The following is a 20321-nucleotide window of genomic DNA, read 5'->3' as shown; positions in this document are numbered from 1 at the left end:
CCCTTTTCCTCTGTCATTCCTCCTGCTCATGCTCTCTCTCTCTCTCAAATAAATAAATAAAATCTTTAAAAAAAAAAAACAAAACGAAATAGTGACTCCAGCTCATCAATGCTGTTCTGGTATAAAAGGCTTATCTAAAATCTAACTCATCATTTCTCTGGCATCGTAAAGAATAAAATAAAAAAGGAGCCCCCAAATTCTGCCTTCAGATAGTCACTCAAGAAGAAAAGACAGCCGAGATATATACCAAACTCTTAGAACGCCATCACTCACAGACAGCAGCTCAAAGGAAAGGATTCTAAAACAGGGTCAAGGAAACGTAGTGTCTTGATCAGTTCAGACTGCCATTATAAATAACACAGACTGGGGGCCTTCAACAGCAGACGTGGATTTCTCACAGTTCTGGAAGCTGGAGGTGTGAGATCAGGGTGCCAGCATGAACATGCTCTGGTAAGAGCTCTCTCCCCGGTTTGCAGACGGTCATCTTCCACACAAGGCATAGTAATAAGAGTAGTGATGTCTCTCTTATCTCTTCTTATAAGGACACTAATTCTAATCATGAAGGCTCCACCCTCATGACCTAATTAACTCCTAAAGGCCATGTTTTCCAATATCATCCCACTGGGGATGAGGCTTCAGTGTGTGAATTGTGGAAGGACGTAAGAACTCAGTCCATAGCAGACAGGTTCTAGAACCATCTTGGATGCCAACTTGTTCTGTCACATCCGTCTCTATGGGCCACAATTTTCCTCACCTCCTGATGACTTCTTTTGTCTTTTAGGGAATGCTGAAGCTTAAGTGTCAAAGGAAGATGGCCAGTAGTAGGAACAGTAGTGTGGACACTGAGGAAGAAAGGACAAGGGCTTCTCAATGCATGCAGGGGGAGTCTCCAGACACTCCAGGTGAGTGGAAAGTCATCCCCTTGGAAAGGAAGACCAACATGTGAGCAAGACCTACAAAGAGCAAGGTACCAATTTGGAAGGAGAACACGAAGAAATGGTAAGTGTGGAAAGAAGGTTCAAAGGGACCAATAGTGTCTGGAAGAGAGATCAAGGAAAATTGAAGAACCCCGTGGCTCCCTCCCCTAATTCACCCTCTACAAGGCTGCACAGTGACATTTTTCTACTATCCGATAAGATTATATCACTTCCCTGCACAGAATCTTTCAATGACCACCTATAGACCTCGATATTAAAACAAAACAAAACAACCTACTACATTTCTTACACTCATTTTTTTACCCTCGATTTCAAAATTCAAACAAAACAAAACAACCTATTACATTTCTTACACCCATTTTTTTACCCTCGATTTCAAACTCCAAAGTTCCTTCATAGGTGTGAAAGTTGATCTAAACTAACATAAGGCTCTTTATGTTCTTTCTTTCTTGGGTGTGACTTTTCAGTGTCAGAAGTACTAATGAGATTGTCACAGGGTGTTGCCTCAGGCCCTGCTGGGAGATATATGACACACACAATATAATTACTGTATTATGTCCTAAAATCTGAAAAATTCTAACTCTAAAAGCACATCTGGCCCCAAGATTTCTGGATCACTGATGTGGACTTGTGTTTTCTTATCAAGATAAACATAGCCCCCAGTGGCTAAGCCCTTGCCACCCTCACCTTCTACAACGTCACACCCATCTATCTCCACCACGCTGTATTCCAGACATTGAGTCCCCCTCATCACCCTGTGCTGTAGTTTTGCACCTCACTATGGCTTTACATGAACCTTCCCCATGGCACAAAGGATCTCTAACTCACCTCTTCATCTAGAAAAATACTCTGCACCTTGCAAAGCCCATTCCAAAGGTTCCTTCTTCTGTAAAGCCATCCCCAACCTGCCGTAGTCCCTGTCCTCTCCCGTGGTCCAGACAGACTTAGCAAATAGCTCTTGTGTGTACTTAACCATACGCAAGTTATAGCAAGAATCACTTTGATCATGACCATCAGTTTACAGGTCCAATGTTCCTCCTCTGGTCTGTAGACTGTTAAAGTGTACAACTGTCTTACTGATCTCTGACTGAGCACCTGGCAGAGTTCCTGGCACTAGGAAATGCCTGGTGATTTGAGGTAGGCATTCAGTAAAGAGCAATCCATCATTCTATCATGCCATGGAAAGATGCATTGAAGTCATTCTGCTGTAGGACAAATAAGGAGACTGAGAGGCAAAGGCAGAGCTCTCTAACTTCCATCACAGAGCACAGGACTCTTCATTCTCCCTGCATGTGCTCTTGTCCTACCCCACCAACCTCTCCACCCACACCAGCTGCAGCAGCTCCAGGACACACTACAACACTCTCTCCAGAGCTGCAGAAGGGACACATTCCCCTCTCTATGCCCTCCCAAGTAAGAACAAAGGCCTAGTTGTCTTCCTGCCCTGGGGGCTGGGTATGAAAATGAAACCATTCCTCGGGAGTCAGGATAGAAAATATACACTTATATTTGCAGCCACAGTTCTGAGATTCAAATATAGATGGGGTAAGCAGTAATCACCAGACAAGAATACTGACCTAGAGCACCAAGGCTTGCAAAGGACTTCTCTTATTTGAGTTTTATTTTCTCATTTGAGTAAATGCTCACAATAAACCTATATTAAATACTGTTATTGTGCTGAATTAATAGATGAAGAAATGAAGGCTCCAAGAGAATAAACATTAGCAGTAAAGACACAAAGGTTAATTAAAAAGAAGCTCAGGTTAAAAGCAGATTTTCAGGGGCGCCTGGGTGGCTCAGTGGTTTAAAGCCTCTGCCTTCAGCTCAGGTCATGATCCCAGGGTCCTGGGATCAAGCCCCACATCGGGGTCTCTGCTCCGCAGGGAGCCTGCTTCTTCCTCTCTCTCTGCCTGCCCCTCTGCCTAGTTGTGATTTCTCTCTGTCAAATAAATAAAATAAAATAAAATAAAATAAAATAAAATTTAAAAAAGTAGATTTTCAGGGAAAACACTCAAATTTGAAGGAGAGAGTATTGGCCAAAACCATAGACCAAAAAAAAAAAAAAAAAGAAAAAGAAAAAAAGAGTTAAATCTTAAATGTCAGAAAATCCTGCCATACTGATGGCAGAAAAGGAGGGAAAATGTATTTCTATGCATAAAAGGGTCTAGAGCTTTGATTCTAAGAAAGAGCAAATGGCGGCACCTGGCCAGCTCATTAATACTCAATAGAGTACCCAACACTTAGCTCAGGGTTATGAGTTCAAGTCCCACGATGGGAATGGAGCCTTCTTAAAAAAAAAAAAAAAAAAGAAGAAGAAGAAGAAAGAGAAAATGGTATAACTTCATTAGAATTGGCATTAGGAAGAAAAAAAAAACTGGTTGAGGACTCCATGCTATCACAGAGCTAAAGTTGATGAGACTTAAGATTTCCTTGAGATTAAAAGCAATATATTACTACTACAGAAAATATAGAAAACCAGAAGAAAAAAAAAAAGAAAGAAAAAGACATTCTTTAAAACCAGCCTAAAGTCTCATCATACAAAGTCAGCCCTCCTGGTATTTACAATACAAATTTTTATTTTAAGGGATTTTTAAAAACACGAATGTTATCTGTTCACTTTCCTTTCATCGGTGAATGAAAGTGCTTATTTTACTATACCCTCTTGAATATTATATATTTTTATTTCATTTTAAATACCAGATAATTTAATGGGGAATTTTTGTAAGGGGAAAATAAGCCTTTGCTGTTGTTTTCATTTGCATTTATTTGGTTAGTCATGAAAAGTTTAAAAATAATGTTTGCAGTCATTTACCAATATACTTCATATTTGCATTTTGCCTATTTATATCCTTTTTTCCATGTATTTAGTGGGGACTTGGTATTTGTGTTATTGAATCCATAGGACTTTTATATTTATTAAAAGAAGTTATCCTTTGTCAAACCTCCTACAACATCATCTCTAGTTTTGTAGCTCTTTAATCTTGGTGATTTTTTTTTGATGTATAAAAGTTTTAAATTTTTATGTATTCAGATCTATCAATCACATCCTTGGTGATTTTTTCCATCAATTCTAAGCTTAGGAAACTCTCCCCCTCAGGAGGTTTGATAAATATTCACGTCTATTTTCTTCCAGATTTTCTAACAGTTAAGGTTTTTAAATATTTAACTCTTTAATCCATCTGGAATTTATTTTGATGTTCCTAGTGAGGTAAGAAACGTTCAAAATTCTTCTAAAAAATAATAAAACACTTAGCGCCTCACATGTTAGCTGATATTAGCATAAACCTTGAAGGCCAAGTAGTACCAGCTTCAAAGTCTGCAAATTTCTTAATAGAGTTTAGGATTTCCCCCCTTAATAGCACAGAGTACAAAATACACACACTTGCCAGTCACTGCTCCAAGTGAGTTTATCAGCAAGCTGCACACCCAACATATGGTCTCTTTTTCATTATTAAGAAAAGTAAGTAATAAATAGGAACTGGGGCTCCCACCAATCATTAGCAAATCCTCCAAAGAAAATTAAGCACATATTGGTCTTGTCCCCAATGGACTTGTGCAATCTCTCTGACTGAATCATTTCACCAAAGAAAAGTTTCCTTCCTTCCAATCACAACCTCTCGTTAAAAGTACGCAGTGACTCATTCCAAAGAGCACATGCAGAAGACACCAGAATACACGCATTTGATTTCTCTCCATGCTGGGGAAATATTCCTGCCTCTCCCTGCTTTCCAGCCCAAAGGCAGCCACGTCTGGAGCTGCACTGAAAAAGATTTGTGGCTTATTGTCCTGATGGATGCCAGAGTAATGGAATGGCTCTGTACTTTGTCCTGGAAAGGCAGACCAACAAGGCATTGTGCTATTGACGGCTCACATTATAATGGAGAAATATTAGGGGAATATTTCAATAGCCACCCAGAAGAAAAGCAGTGGCTATAAGCATGCCACAGACTGCTTCCAAGGAGAGTAAAAGGGACATAAAAGAAAGGGGCAGGGCGGGGGTGGAAATGTTCAGGGAGGAAAAAAAAGACCACTCAGAGAATACATGTTAATGCAAAACCCGTTTTCTAGCCTGGTTCTCTAGAGAAGGGCAGTAAGGATTCCTGGTGTGTGAACTCCACAATCACAGCATTATTAATTTATGCAGCTGTGTAGACCACACATGGGACTTCACAGTAATTAAGTTACAGATAAAGTCAGGTTAGTTTCCCTCTGTTTTACCCACCCACACACATACACATATGAGGAAAAATGGGTAGATTTTTAACCAAAGAATAGTGTCTGGGAAACATATATTTGATGCTGAACCTGTCAGTAACATAATGTCTTTAAAAAAAAAAAAAGACCACCTAGCATAGATTTAGCAGAACAGTGAATGATGGAGGCTTAGCCACTCCATGATAGAAGTGAGTAGGAAGGATGGAGGTAAGTGGTTTGATGGCCTCCTATGATACCTGGATTAGCAATGTGTAAGAGCTTAAGCAGACACTAGAGAAAAGGGTAAAATCTATGATCGTGGTCACCTGAAATGATCAGAAAAGGATTAAACCCAGATATAACTCTTAAAAAGCGGCATACACTGAATCTAGCAATTCACTTCTAAGAATTCATTCTAAATACATAATCATTGAGATTGCTAAATTTTTGGTTGTCATCTTGAATGGACTACAGGGTGCCAAGATATTTGGTGAAACATTATTTCTGGGCATGTCTGGAGGGTACTTCTGGATGGGATTAACTTTGAATTCATGGACTAAGAAAAGTAGACTGCTCTCCCCACTGTGGGTGGGCCTTATCCAATCAGTTGAAAGCATAGACAGAAACAAAGGCTAAGTAAGAAAGAATTCTTTCTCTCTGTCTGACTGTCTCTGAGCTCAGTCTCCACCTGACTTCAGAATAGAACACCTTTGGCTCTCCTGGTCTTTAGACTCAGACTAGAACTATATCATTGGCTCTCCTGGTCTTTAGACTCAGACTAGAACTATATCATTTGCTCTCCTAGGTCTTCAGCTCGCTACCTGATCGTGGACTTCCCAGCCTCCATAATCACATGATAAAATTTCTTACCATAAATACACGGGTATCTCCTGTTGGCTCTGTTTCTCTAGAGAACCAAGACTAATACAATTGTGGATATGTGCAGAGATTTTGCTACAAAGATGTTCATCACAGTATTGTTTATAATGGCAAAAATTTGCAATCAACCCACCTTACCACTAGACATATTACTGTGAACAAGTCATTCTACAGATATATCTGTAGACCCTTATCTTAGACGACAACTGAGTCTTTCATTGACTAACACATCATAATTAGTTTAATCAATACATGCAGTGATTCAAGAATAATGTTACATAAGCTCTTTATTATGTTCACTAAATTGAAAAGAGTGTACTAAACAGATACCATAAATATTGTCTGTTTTCACTTTTATTTTCTGCTCACTGAATCTCTCGGGAGTACCCTCTCCAGCAGTTCCAACAAAACTCATAACCTTATTTGTTTTATTATCGATAAAATGCCTACTCATAAGGCATTTTTATTGTATCTAGACTATCACTTAAATGACCTATTTTTATGCCAGATTCTCTAATTCATGTCCCTGAGTAACTCACATATCAGATACATGTGCAAGGTACATTCTCAATGTTGTAAAAAAATATATATGAAAGTAACGTCATGTAAACTATATTAGTACACCTCAAGAAAATGTTAAGACACTGTGTCAGTTACTTACTGCCTCATAACAAATAACCCAAAAATTAAGTGATTTAATGCAACAAACATTTACTATCTCGTAATTTCCCTGGGTCAGGAATCAGCCATGGCTCAGCAAGGTCCTCTGGCTCTGACCTCTTACAAGGCTTCAATCAAGGTATGGACCAAGTCTGTACTCATCTTAAAACTCAAGTGAGAGATCGATCCATTTTTAAGCTCATTCAAGTGGTTGTTGACAAGAGTCAGTTCCTCATTAGTTGTTACACTGAGACTTCCTTTAGTCCTTGTTTGACTTTTGGAGTGCAGCTCAGGACAAGGCAGCTGGTTTTATCAGAATGACAAAGTGGGCATGAGAGGGAGTACACATAAAACAGAAGTCCCAGGGGCGCCTGGGTGGCTCAGTAGGTTAAAGCCTCTGCCTTTGGCTCAGGTCATGATCTCAGGGTCCTGGGATCGAGCCCTGCATTGGGCTCTCTGCTAAACAGGAAGCCTTCTTCCCCTCTCTCTCTGCCTGCCTCTCTGCCTACTTATGATCTGTGTCTGTCAAATAAATAAATAAAATCTTAAAAAAAAAAAAACAGAAGTCAGTTCTTCATAGGTAGCATTGCCATATTAACAAATAAAAATATGTAAGATCCAAAGCATTTATGGCTGTAAATGTGTGCATTAGAATATCTCGGAACTAGAAGAAGAAGAACAAATTAATCCAAAGCTAGTAGAAAGGGAAAAAAAATAATAAGGATCAGAGTAGAAATCAGTGGAATAAAGAATAGAAAAACAAAAGAGAAAGTCAACAGAACCAATAGCTGGCTCTTGAAAAAGATTAGCAAAACTGACAAAACTTTAGCTAGATTAAGAAAAGTAGAGAGGAAAAAAAAAAACAAACAAAAACAAAAACAAAAAAAGAAAAGTAGAGAGGAGACTCAAATCAGAAATGAAAGAGGGGAACTTTCAACCAGTTTTATAGAAATAAAAAATTATAAGAGAATATAATGAACAATAGTGTACCAACAATTTTGATAACCCAGATGAAATAGACAAACTCATAGAAACACACAACCTATCAGACTGAATTATGAAGAAATAGAAAATCTGAACTAGTAAGAAAATTGAATTAGTAACCAAATACCTTCTAACAAAGAAAAGCCCGGAACCAGATGGCTTCACTGGTGAATTCTAGCCAGATATTTGAAGAAAAATTAACACCAATCCTCCTCCTCAATCTCTCCCAAAATAATTGAAGTGGAGGGAACCCTTCCAATTTCATTCTTTAAGGCCAACATTACCCCGATACCAAAGCCAAAGATAATATAAGAAGAAAAAAAAAACCTGTAGATCAATATCCTTAATGACTATTAATGTAAAATTGCTCAACAAAATACTAGCAAATATAATTCTACAGTCATTCACAGGATAATACACCGTGGCCAAATGGGATTTACTCCTGGAATGCAAGAATGGTTCAATGTATGAAAATCAAGGAAAGTAATGCATCACATTAACGGTAAAAGGGGAAGAAAAAAAAAAAACATCACCATCTCAATGCAGAAAAAACGTTTGACAAAATTCAACACACTTTCATGATAAAAAAGAAAAAGCCCTCAATAAACTAGGCACACAAGGAAACAACCTCAATATTATAAAAGCCATATATGAAACCCACAGCTAACATCACACTCAGTGGTAAAAACTTTTCTTTTAAAATTAGGAACAGGATAGGGAAGACAATTTTGCCACATCTATTCAACATACTACTGGAAGTCCTAGCCAGCACTGTTAGGCAAGAAAAATGAATAAAAGACTTGCAAATTGGAAAGGAAGAAATAAAATAGTCACTATTTGCAGACAACACGATCTTATATGTGGAAAACCCTAGAGTCCATAAAAAATTGCTGGATATGAAGTCAACACACAAAAACTAGCTGTGTCTCTATCCACTAACAATGGACAATCTGGAAAGGAAATTAAGAAAACAATTTCATTTACAATAACATCAAAAAGAATAAAATTCCTAGGAATAAAATTAACCAATAGATCATCTTGTTAAAATTAAATTTCAGATAAACACTGAACAATTTTTAGCTCAAATGTGTTCCAAATATTGCATGGTAAATACATTAAAAAAATTCAACATTTATCTAAAATTTTAAATTTCTTCTATAAGAGGCAAAATTCTATGAAATCCTATTTTCATGTATAATTAAGAATAAATTATTAGTAACTGTGTTTTATTTAAGGATTAGAAAAACTTGTTTTTTATAAACTAGAAATGGCAACAGTTTTAATGTACTGAAAACTTGAATTTATTACTCTACCGTGCCATCTGGGTACAAAACTTACAAGTTCTTTCCTAGAACTTTCTTTCTCTGAAAGAACTTATGTAAATAATTGAAATTCCTGTAATTTGAAAGGACCAACTGTCTTCATCCATGGCATATCAGCATTGTCTTAAATTGGTTATGGCTTTCTGTTCTTACTATCACTGACAGTTGAAATGATGAATTACTGTAAGTTTAGGAATTCTAATATAGTTTGTTAAGGACTCTGGTAAACCCCAGATTGTATAGCAATACACATATCTCAAATATATTTGAGGACAGATGGGGATAGGGGAATTTCAAGAAGGTGATCAAAAGGTACAAACTTCCAGTTACAAGATAAGTAAGTACCGGGAATACAATGTACAACATGATGACTATAGTTAACACTGCTGTATGGAGTATTTGAAGGTTGCTAAGAGAGCAAATCCTAAAAGTTCTCATCACAAGAAAAAATACATGTTTCCCTTTTTAAAAAAATCTATGCGAGGTGATGGATGTTAACTCAGCTTATCGTGGCAATCATTTCATGATATATATTAAGTCAAGTCATTATGTTGTACACCTTAAACTTATAAAATGCTGTATGTCAATTATATCTCAATAAAACCGAAAGGAGAAAAAAATTACATTCTAGGATTAGCTTCCAGGGACTAAATGTTCGCATATAGTAAATGCTCAGATATTTGTTGATATGTTGAATAAATATATGTAGTGTTCTCAGCATATCTTCACATTCAGTCAAATACCATTTATAAGTAAGACCCAGGGTTTTAGAAGGGTCATGTTCTTTGCCCAGGTACATACTAAGACTATAGCCCCCAAGTCTCCAATGCCAGAGATCCAGGTATCTCTTTACCACATACTACATGGCCTTGTATCCATGAAAGCAAATGCTAAACCCAAAGGCTATGTAATCTGACACTCACCCTACTGTTGGTATTTATTCCTAGAGTGTAATCTCTTTTGACATGGATTTATTTATTTTATTAAAAAGTAGGATTAAATGGGGTATGAGGGTTTCTTAGCCTTCCTAATAAGACTATGCTGCACAAGAACCATACATTTAGTGGCCCAAGTGTCTTTGTGTATCTGGGAATCATTTCACCATTCCATAACCAGGTATGTATTAAATATTTGTTTGTTATTTGTTGGCATTGTGCTAGTGGCTGAGGAAGAAGACCAGAAATGCGACCTTCAGCTGGGGTGACCATATATCTGGTTTTCTGGGGACAGTCTGTATTACACTTACTACCCCCAGTATTGTTGTTTATAGCACCATTCATTTCATTATCTCAAAGAAGTTCTGGTTTGGATGATAAATTATATACTTTCCACACCTGTGATAGAACTTCAAGAAACTTTCTTTGCAATTCACTTGCAAGAGAAGAAATATAAACTTGAAAAAAAGTTCACTAATCCCTGTCTACAATAGGCATCTTCTAGAATGGCTTCCAGTGATCCTTGTCTTTTGGTACTAAGGTGCTTGGTAATATCCTCCCTTAGAATGCCACTGGACCTAGTGACTTTCTTCCAAAAAAATGGAATTCAGCAGAAGTTATAAAAATTGAAGAAAATAAGATTTTTAGGGATCAGTTTATAACCAATTAGGCCAATCATTACACCTCACCATAGAGACATCAATGCAAACAATATACTCAAGAATATAAACAATTCCCAGGCTTATGGGGAAGCATGGCAAATGTGCAGTTTGTGACATCAGCAAGATTGCATTAGTTTTCTATCACTGTTGTAACAAATTTCCACAAACTTAGTGGCTTGAAAGAACACAAATTTATTACCTTATAGTTCTGGAGGTCAGAAGTCTGGCATAGTTAGTTTGCAGACCCTACTATAATCAAGGTACTAGCAGGACTACACTTCCATTCTTGAGATTCTAGGAGATAATGCATTTCTGTGATTTTCAGCTTCTAAAAGCCGCCTGCATTCCTCAGCTCATGGCTCCTTTCTCCATCTTCAAAACCAGCAATGACCAATTGAATCCTTCACACAATGCATCACGCTGACCTCTTCTGTCTCCCTCTTCCATTTTTAAGGATCTGGTGACATTGGATCCACCCAGATAACCCAGGATAATCTCTCTATCTTTAGGTCAGCTGATGAGCAAATTCAGTTCCATCCAACACCTTAATTCCCCTTTGTCTTTTAACCTAGCATATCTTCAGATTCTGGGGATTGTAACTGGAACATTTGGGAGGGGGGCATTATTCTGCCTACCACAACTGTGTTTACCAAAGTACGTTTTGGGGAACATCAGTTCAGTGAGATGGTACGTGATGAAAGGGTTCATGGGGAAATATGTTTGGGAAATGCTACATACCGTAGCTCAGTCTAGAAACAACACAAGGAAGTTTTACAGTGAAGAAACCTGACCAACTAATTAAACTGGAATACACAATCCATTTTTTTCCCTCATAGTAACTGATAACACTCAAATGTGTTCCACAGAATGTTATGTATATAAACTGGTATAGGACCTCTGAATTCTCCTCCACTTGCCACTAGCTCACTGTGTGATCCTGGTCCAGCCCTACCACTCCCTCTGCTTAAAAGAGGGGAAGGCACAGCTCAGCTGTTATCTGCTCTGTTATTCTTTGTTTCCTAAAATGACCAAAAAGTTTCTTTCTAAACCTGAGATTGTCTGAACCACTTCAGCAAGTATCTGTTGAGCATTACTCCACAGGTAGGAACTGGGTTCAGTTCTGGAAACAAAATATATAAAAATGAGACCCTTATCTCAAGAAGGGACACTGGCACAAGAACAAAAATCTATGCAGATCTTCTTTGATTTACTTTGGGGTTATAATAAACTTAATAATAATAATTAATAATAATAATAAATATAAGTAAATGAATATAAATAAACATACAAATAAAATAAATAAAAATAAATAAAATATAAATTTAAAAAATAATATTAATAAGCTTATGTAAGTTGAAAATGTCTCAAGTCAAAAATGCATTGACTACACTAACCTACTGAACATCATAGCTTAGCCTACCTTAAATGTGCTCAGAACGTTTACATTAGCCTACAGTTGGGCAAAACACAAAGTCTCTTTGAGAGCAAAGTGTTAAATATCTCATGTAATTTACTGAATGCTGTACTAAAAGTGAAACAGAATGGTTGTATGGATACAACAGTGTTGGTGAGTTGTTTACCCTCATGATTGTGTGGCTGACTGGGAGCTGATCATAAGTCAGATCATGGTAAGTCAGGGAGTGTCTGCAACACGCATGATGGAGGTGCTCCAAGAGAAGCAAATACAGAGTGCAGAAGAAACACGGAAAATGGGTGGTAAATTCCACTGGAGATGGTGGGAGGTGATGGAATTTATATTTAAAGGACAGCGAGAGTTCACCTGGGATGGGAAGACATGAGAGATTCTAAGTAAGAGAGATTTTATCTTACTCTCTTAATTCAGGAATTGTATTTGCAATGTGTTATCAATTGATTCGTTTGGATCATTCAAGCCAAATAACCGGACTCAGATCCATAAGAAATAGTCCTTTTCCATAATTAATATTTACTGGTCAATTTCTGCCTGACCATATCACAGAGGGCACTACTTCCTGACATCATCAAGGCCCTTTGGGAAACATATGTAGAAAGAATTGTCCCATTCCAGGAACAGCCTAGCCTTCCTTTGGCACTAAGGAAATAACAGATGTGATTTATTCAGGCTAAAAAATTTGCTCTAAATTATAGACCTTCCTTTGCATGTCTTAAGGGCTTTTTCATGTTTATTTTCAACAAGGATGTATTGTGTTTTCTCTGAACCTTTTTGTCAATAGCGTGACAAAGAGAGCATGAGTGTTTCTAAATTACCTTTGCCTCTTGCATGACTAGAAGAAAAAGTCATGCAGGTTGGATATCTGTGCATTTAAAAGAATATGGGAGTACATTTATCGCTTTAATTTGGACATATTCTTTTTTACCAGTTCTATTTACAGTTGTGGGACTTTAATGGAAGGCCACCCATGTTTGGTTGTTATTGCCATTGTTTCTACGTACAGTGGAAAGGAATCAAAAGGGCAATAAGAAAATGTGTTCTTGTATAGAAAACTCAGCAAAATAAATAAACCAATGAACATAACAATGGGAACACTTACCCAAAGAGTTAGACCTCAAAAGAAGACCTCATATATCTCCATGGAGATGGGGATAAAAATAAAACATGAGGGAGCTAAGGATTCTCAAATTTCTGCTTTGCGCCAAGTGTTGTGTTAGACACTTTCTTTATTTCATCCCCAAGGCAATTCTTTGCAGTAGGACTAACTCCTACAAATCTATCTCTAGCAAGATTATCACACAAGTCTATAAATGCAAATAGGCTCAAACCAACATTGGGGCTTATAATGTAAACCTTGCAGGTCCCCAGCATCCTTTCTATGGGATCTCTAGGATGCTGGAGTGCTTCACCTAAGCTGACAGTCACTGTTCTCAAGCTTTGGACACTCCTTCCATGAGGCCTGTTGCCCATGAAAACCCTTGAAGTTGACACCTCACCTCAGGTCCCCTCTACTGGCTCTCTCTGGGAGAAAATTGGTATTTCTAACAAACATCTCATTCTGTGGGGCTCCCAACGTCATCAGCTCTGGTATTGCAAAGAAGGATTTTGTTTTCTGTTGTCCTCACAATACCATGGCCATGCTAAGCTCCATGCAGAACATGGGCAAGGTCCACAGAGGCCCACTCCCTATGTATCTCACTGACTCTTGGGCACCTAGGTGAATCTGCAGAGCCATGATGCAAACATCTCCTTGAGCTTCTGACCACTTCCACCTCCAGATTAGACATAGCCTGGAGGCTAAATTTAAAGACCATCATCTGACACAACCTTCTTATAAACGTCACTTCTCCCTCTCCACACTCAAACATCTGTAAAATCCTCAGCTTTTATTCCCCTTGACCAAAATCCCTCCTGACAAGTGATTCCTGGCATGACAAACCCCCAAAGATATCTCTGAGTTCCAACTTTAGCTCCCGTGGCATTCCAGCTACAGACAAATGAAAAACAGAGCTTTTAAAAGGTTAATAAATTGACCCAGGGATAGGTTGGAACTGGAAACCCAGGTTTACCTAACTCCAAGCCATCTCATCTCAAAGAAGGCGCTAAATACCACATACGTGACACCCCTGCAAAGACTCTTTAACTTCATCAAAGTTTTATTTTATGTCTGACAGTCGGGATACATCTCAAGGCTTAATCTAGGCTTTCCATTTAAGATTTGGAGGTCTGAAACCCAGGTAATTCAGGAATAAGAGTTCCCACTGATTTCTTGCTCTCATATTGTCAATTAAGTGGAGGTATCCTGTGAATTGTTGTCCTACACATGCACCGTTTTTAAAGAGGTTTGTTTTTCCCCCGAGTTGTTTCATGGAAGCTCTGAAAGGTTGGAATTCACATCATGATAGGCCACAGACTCGAGCCCTGGTTGTCTATAAATTTTCCCACCTTGTGGAGCTTTGGGGCAGAGTGAAGCAAGACGCTTATAACTCACAAGGAAAAGACAAAAAGCCCTCAGCTAACAGCAAAGATGGCAGAAACAAGCTGATTTGGTCTGTGTCTCCTAAGAATGTTGATAACACATCTGCAATTGATATGTCAGAAGTTAACAGTTCAACTTGGAGAAAAAAGTTGTTCTGGGGAAGACCATTCTTTATCATCTGCGTGAGCCTTGTTGACAATGTGTACTTTCAAGATATTCTAGAAGCACTGCATTGCCTGTTACCTAGCAAGTTTCTGTGGCTTTCAAGAGAAAAAGGAAGATTTTCCAGTTTAGGAACTATGCTTGCCTTTGTTTTCTCGGAAGCCACAGCTTATTGAAAAGGGAATCCTGAGAAACAGTCTTCTCAAATCTAAATTAAGGCCAATTAAGTTAAAACCTGGTATAAGACTTAATGCAAGACCCTAAAGAGCCCAACCTTGGGGATCTAAACCATACTCTTGTCAATATGAGCTCTCAGAAAACGCTTTTCCATAGAAGAATGTCAACTATTAAATCAAAAAGGAAATACAGAATTGGAAAAATCACCATTTGTTAGCTGCTAATGAAATAATTGGTAAGTGCAAGGATTATCAATGATACTAAGACAGATAGGTGAAAGACTGATGGGGAATTAGATACTGACCTGATAACCAAATTTCATTCACAGTCTACATGCTACAAAGGGCAAGTAACTTTACAGGGGTGGAGTCAAGCTGCCATCACCTCACTTGTCTCCCGAGGTGATTAAGTATGAGGGACACAGCATCATCTATGATGTGTTCTTGTCAATATGTCTACCTTGGGTCTACTCAATATTTAGATCTAATTCTCAGTTTAGGCAAAAGAAGTTGCAGAACAAGAAAACTAACACCATGGGGAAGCAATCAGACAATTCAGAAAGAGAAACCTTCACGAAGATAATTAGCCTCAGTTTCTTGAAACTCTTCCATAAGTCAATGACATAGGAAAAAAATAGAGGGAGACTACACTAGATTAAAAAAGATTTAATAAATACAAAAAACAAATGTGATGTAGGGACGTTGATGGGATCTTCCTTTAAATAAGCCACCGGTAATATGTGGGGGGCAATTAGGGAAATTTGAGTGTGACCTGGCTGTTTGATGATTTGAAGAAATTATTATTAATTTGTTAGTTCTGAAAATTATATGACTTTTATGCAGGAAAATGACCTTTACTTTTTAAATATGTATGCTAAAGTATTTATGGCTGAAATGATACTGTATTTGTAACTTGCTTTAAATTTCAACACAACAATATACATATGACCAATGTTGTGGGAATGTGTGGAAAATGTAAAGAATCATTAAATCTACGTAATGGGTATATGAGAGTTCATTATACTCCTCTCTAGTGTTTGACACTTGTCAAAGCTTCTTGTTTTTGCTTCTGTTTTAAGTAAGCTCTATGCTCAAAACTCAGGATCCCGAGATCAGGAATCACTTGCTCTGCTGACTAAGCCAGCCTACTTTTAGAAATAGGAGTACTCAGAAGGACTTTGGGCTCTGGAAGAGAAGCACTAGAGTTCCAATGAGACTCTCTGCCTGTTGTTGCTGTGAAAGTTCAACGGACACATTCTCGAAGGTACAGGAGGGATAGTAGAGTATCCCCCAAACTGAGAAGGTGACTTCAGACCACTTACACCAAGTTTTATTTAAGGTAACTTACAGATCGAAGGGTGGGGCAGGTGACCATCCAGCTATTCTCTGCAAAGGCAAGAACTTAGTTCACAGATTTTATAGAACAAGGGGACGTGCAGAGGTCATTATGGTGAGGTCAAAGAGTTTAACATTGAACAGACCTCATGGTGCTGTCTGTGCGCCAGAGTTGGGGAGGGGAAGATGTTACGTTATTGCTACTAGTTATATAAACAACTTTAGGGAAGACCAGAACAAACCTTCTTGCATTCCCATCAGGGCACACATTACTTCCTAGGGACCTGGACCACGTAGCCGCATGGGAGGTCATTGCTCTGGCATGAATATGGAAGGTCAAAGATAAAGTCAGTTTGCCAGCTCTCCTACATCAGGGAATCCTGGAATCTTGCTCTGAGAGCCTCTGACACAAAGCAAGCCCATCTCCTACTTGTTTTACAGAGGAGAAAACGAACTCCAGGCAAAGTGACTTTGTCCAATCACCCAACTAACAGATGGGTGATCTAGGAACAAAATTCAGATTTCCTGACACCTCCTCCAGTCTGGTTTTCTACCCAGCACTCGACAGCCCTACAGCCTCTGAGCTTTGAGCCAAGGCTGGGAGCCAGGAAAGACTTCTAGAAGCGCGGCTCTCTGTCTCACTTAGATTCAAGGGCTCAGGGCAGGGCTGGGGTACAAGCACTTGCTAAGATAATGTGTGACAGCGTGAAAGGAAGCACACAGCATGTGGGAGCGCACACTCACTGGATGAGGAAGAATGGCTCTGAAAGCTCCCCTGGGATTTCTTCTTCCTAATGAGAAAGCGAAAGGCAGCCAGCTCTGCGAGGTCAGATAGAGCGAAGTTCAGCCCCACTCCCAGGACACTCCCTTCACTTCCCCATCACCAGCTTCTTCATCTATAAAATGGAAAGGGTAATACAAAGGGCAACTTGGGAATAGAAACAGCCTGTCACAGAGGCTGGCACATAGTAGATGTTAAATAAATACCATTTCCATCTCCTTGCCTTTCCCTTAACCAACTGACCTTGATCGGCAAGCAATGAAAAAAGATGGCAGAGTGTGGTGTTGTGTGTCTTACTCTTCTGGTGACCATTTCAAGATTTCTGCTGTCCCACTGTGGAAATTCTCTCACATTTTCTTTCCCTAGAGAAACATTTGGATATCAAAATATGGACCTCATATTAGCTCAGGAAACCAAAAAAAAAAAAAAAAAAAAGGAAGAAAAGATCTTCATTCCATGGCTGCAATAAAGGTTTCCTTCTCTAGCGATAATCAACTCTGCATAATTAAAATCGCTCAGACTGCTGAACTAATTTTCAGACGGAGGTTTCTTCCTGTAGCAACACTTACAAGCAAAGTTTCTACTGTGAATGAATTTAATCGTGAGTCTAATTACAATTTTAATGAATATCTCCAGCCCTGCATGTAAACTTGCTCTCCAAGGCTTTGCTATCTGTGAGGGTATTTTAAGGTCTTTTCATTTTTAATATAAAGGAATGTGTTGGCAAAACGAATGTGTAGTAAAGAAATATTCTTTCTGGTTTAGTTTGGTTTTGTTTTGATGATCAAGTGAGAAAATGTAAAATGTCTGCTGTTTTAGAGAGCCTTTTCAGGTTGGCTATTTCACCTTTAGTCTTTGTGTGAAGTGGTCTCTTTTCTTAGGGATGGAAAGAGCACTTTGCAATACTTGCCTTCCATTTGCAATTCGGCATGTATTACCTCATCTCATGAACGTCCAGAAAATTAGAGTTTCAGCTTGGCCTTGGAGCTTCATCTATTCTGGAAATTCAAGGACATTTTATAAAGAAGAAGAAAAGGGGAGAGAATATTAAAAAAAAAAAATTCCTTCCTTAAAAATATATTGAAAAATATATAAAATGGCCAAACTAAATCACTCAAGTAATCAAAGATATCTTTCTAAGAAAAAAATGAATAAACAAACAAACCCCAATTGATTAAAGTCAGCATTTTTTATAATAGGGAAAAACTGGAAACCACACAAAACCCAACAAACAACAATGGGTGAAATAAATCCTCATGTGTTCAAAGACGATTTAGGAACACAATATTTTTCTTTTTTTTTTTAACTTATTTTTATGACACAAACAAGACATTGTGGTTTAAGAAACATAATCAACTGTAGGTAATTTAGTTTTTTTTTTAAACTGGCACTTGTGATATCACAATTTAGAATTAAGTATTGTTAAAACAGATATTTATGTGTGTATATACTATAGTGACATATATATCCATAATATACACATATATATACACACATGCATATGTACGTCTACACTTAACAAAAATGGTTTCATATCGCATTTACTGCTCTGTAACCTGCTTTTATCATTTAATAGCACAGTGTAAACAACTGTCCCTGTCAAATAATTACTTTTAAGCAACATCAGTACAGACTGTAAGAGCAGAGATGCAGGCCTACCCCAAGCCCTCCAGACCACCAGATTGTATTCCTGTTCCTATCCCTTCTCAGGCTAAGTGGTTCAGAGCCTATTGTTTATTCTGTTGCCTCCTCTGCTTAGAAGCCCCTTCCTTGCCCTTTTGTCTTCATCTCTTAGGCTACTAGAATGTCCCTCCTTTGTGTGGCTTTAGAACTGAGGACTCGGCCCTGGTAGAATCTTGTCTGATCAGCTCAGGACTCTTGAATTCATGAGACACCTAGCCCAGGACCCTGGGGGGAGGAATGGCACAGAGACTATGGGGGAAAGAAGGAAGGAACTGACCTTCATGGTAACTTGAACGTCCCAGTGCTGGTTTCACCTGCATTATCTTTTCATCTTCCCACTGATTCTATGAGTTTCTATGAGCAGCTCTGTTCTTATCATTGGGGAAACCAAGCAAAGATGACACCACCAGAAATAAACCCAAATGACTCTGTAACCCCACAGCAGCTGAAAGCCCCCAGAGAGAGCCCTATACTTTGCAACACGGACTCCCATCCCCTCACACAACCAGGAACTCTGCCCCCCTACAGCCCTCGGATCCCTCACAGCATGGATTCTTTGGGACTCCACCTTTTGGTATCACTAGATCCTAATTGACCAGCAGTCTGCAGGTAGATTTTTTTTTTTTTTGGCTGAAAATTTTTTTTTCCATTTTATTTATTTTTTCAGCGTAACAGTATTCATTCTTTTTGCACAACACCCAGTGCTCCATGCAAAACGTGCCTTCCCCATCACCCACCCCCTGTTCCCCCAACCTCCCACCCTTGACCCTACAAAACCCTCAGGTTGCCCCAACCTCCCACCCCTGACCCTTCAAAACCCTCAGGTTGTTTTTCAGAGTCCATAGTCTCTTATGGTTCGCCTCCCCTCCCCAATGTCCATAGCCCGCTCCCCCTCTCCCAATCCCCCAGCAACCTGCAGGTAGATTTTTGTTCCCATGAATATACCAGAGCTATCTGGAAGTCTGGGAAAGAGACTTCTAGTTTCTTCCTTAGGTGAAATGGACTCTCCAGAATGGAATTCCCCAACAGAAGAAGGTTATTCAAAGGCGCTGTTGTCACAGAAAGAGTAGCTAATGCTGACCATTGCAGGAAAATTCCTAAATACCTCACCTTCCAGAAAAGACTGTTTTGTGTATTTTCAAGACAAGTGTTAATTCTAAGTTATAAGTGAAGATAGGTGAACCCCGAAAGGTTTAGGGTCTCTGAATAGCCTAAGTCCTTGCCTTTTGGGGGACCGTTATGCTAGAAAATCAAGGCTTTAAATTTAAAGCTCTACCTACCTCTCCTGTGGACTTGAAGCATACCTAAATCCTGCTGACTAGCTTCTCTGTTTAACAGGATTGTGTGCTGCTGAGAGAAACAGTCGTTTCCAAATCCTCCCACTCCTTCCTCCTTATGTTTATCTTGACCCAGACTTTCCCTCACCACGCCCCAAATAGCCACATGTGAAGGATCATTCTAGAACTTAAGTGAAGAGTGCAGGCCCCTCTAAAGTATAGGGAGGACATGGGAAGTTCCTTCCTAGAAATAGCTGTCTTTCCAGGACCCTAAAAATGCACAAGAATAGAAAAGTAGCTGGGATTCAAATCCAGATCCAGCTGGGTTCCTGCTATAGGATAAGGATTAAAAACCAGAACAGAAATGAGCATGCACAATGGCAAAAGCACTTTCAGAAAGTACTTCCATTTTACTAAATCAG

The 20321-nt window shown here is 38.8% G+C and overlaps 1 long non-coding RNA gene across 1 annotated transcript; it reads right to left on the bottom strand.

Moving 5' to 3' along the window:
* Positions 1-17182: 17182 nt before the first annotated feature.
* LOC123937528 lies at positions 17183-19932 on the bottom strand. The gene is made up of 3 exons (XR_006817488.1): positions 19903-19932; positions 17878-17937; positions 17183-17301 (listed from the first exon to the last, which is right to left on the bottom strand). It is a non-coding gene; the product is annotated as an uncharacterized LOC123937528 (long non-coding RNA).
* Positions 19933-20321: the final 389 nt, after the last annotated feature.

This window comes from Meles meles, chromosome 2 (genome assembly GCF_922984935.1).
Source record: "Meles meles chromosome 2, mMelMel3.1 paternal haplotype, whole genome shotgun sequence".
In the NCBI taxonomy this organism is placed as follows: Eukaryota; Metazoa; Chordata; class Mammalia; order Carnivora; family Mustelidae; genus Meles; species Meles meles.
The sequence above is the reverse complement of the archived record's forward strand: the minus strand, read 5'-3'. Positions and strand labels throughout refer to the sequence as shown.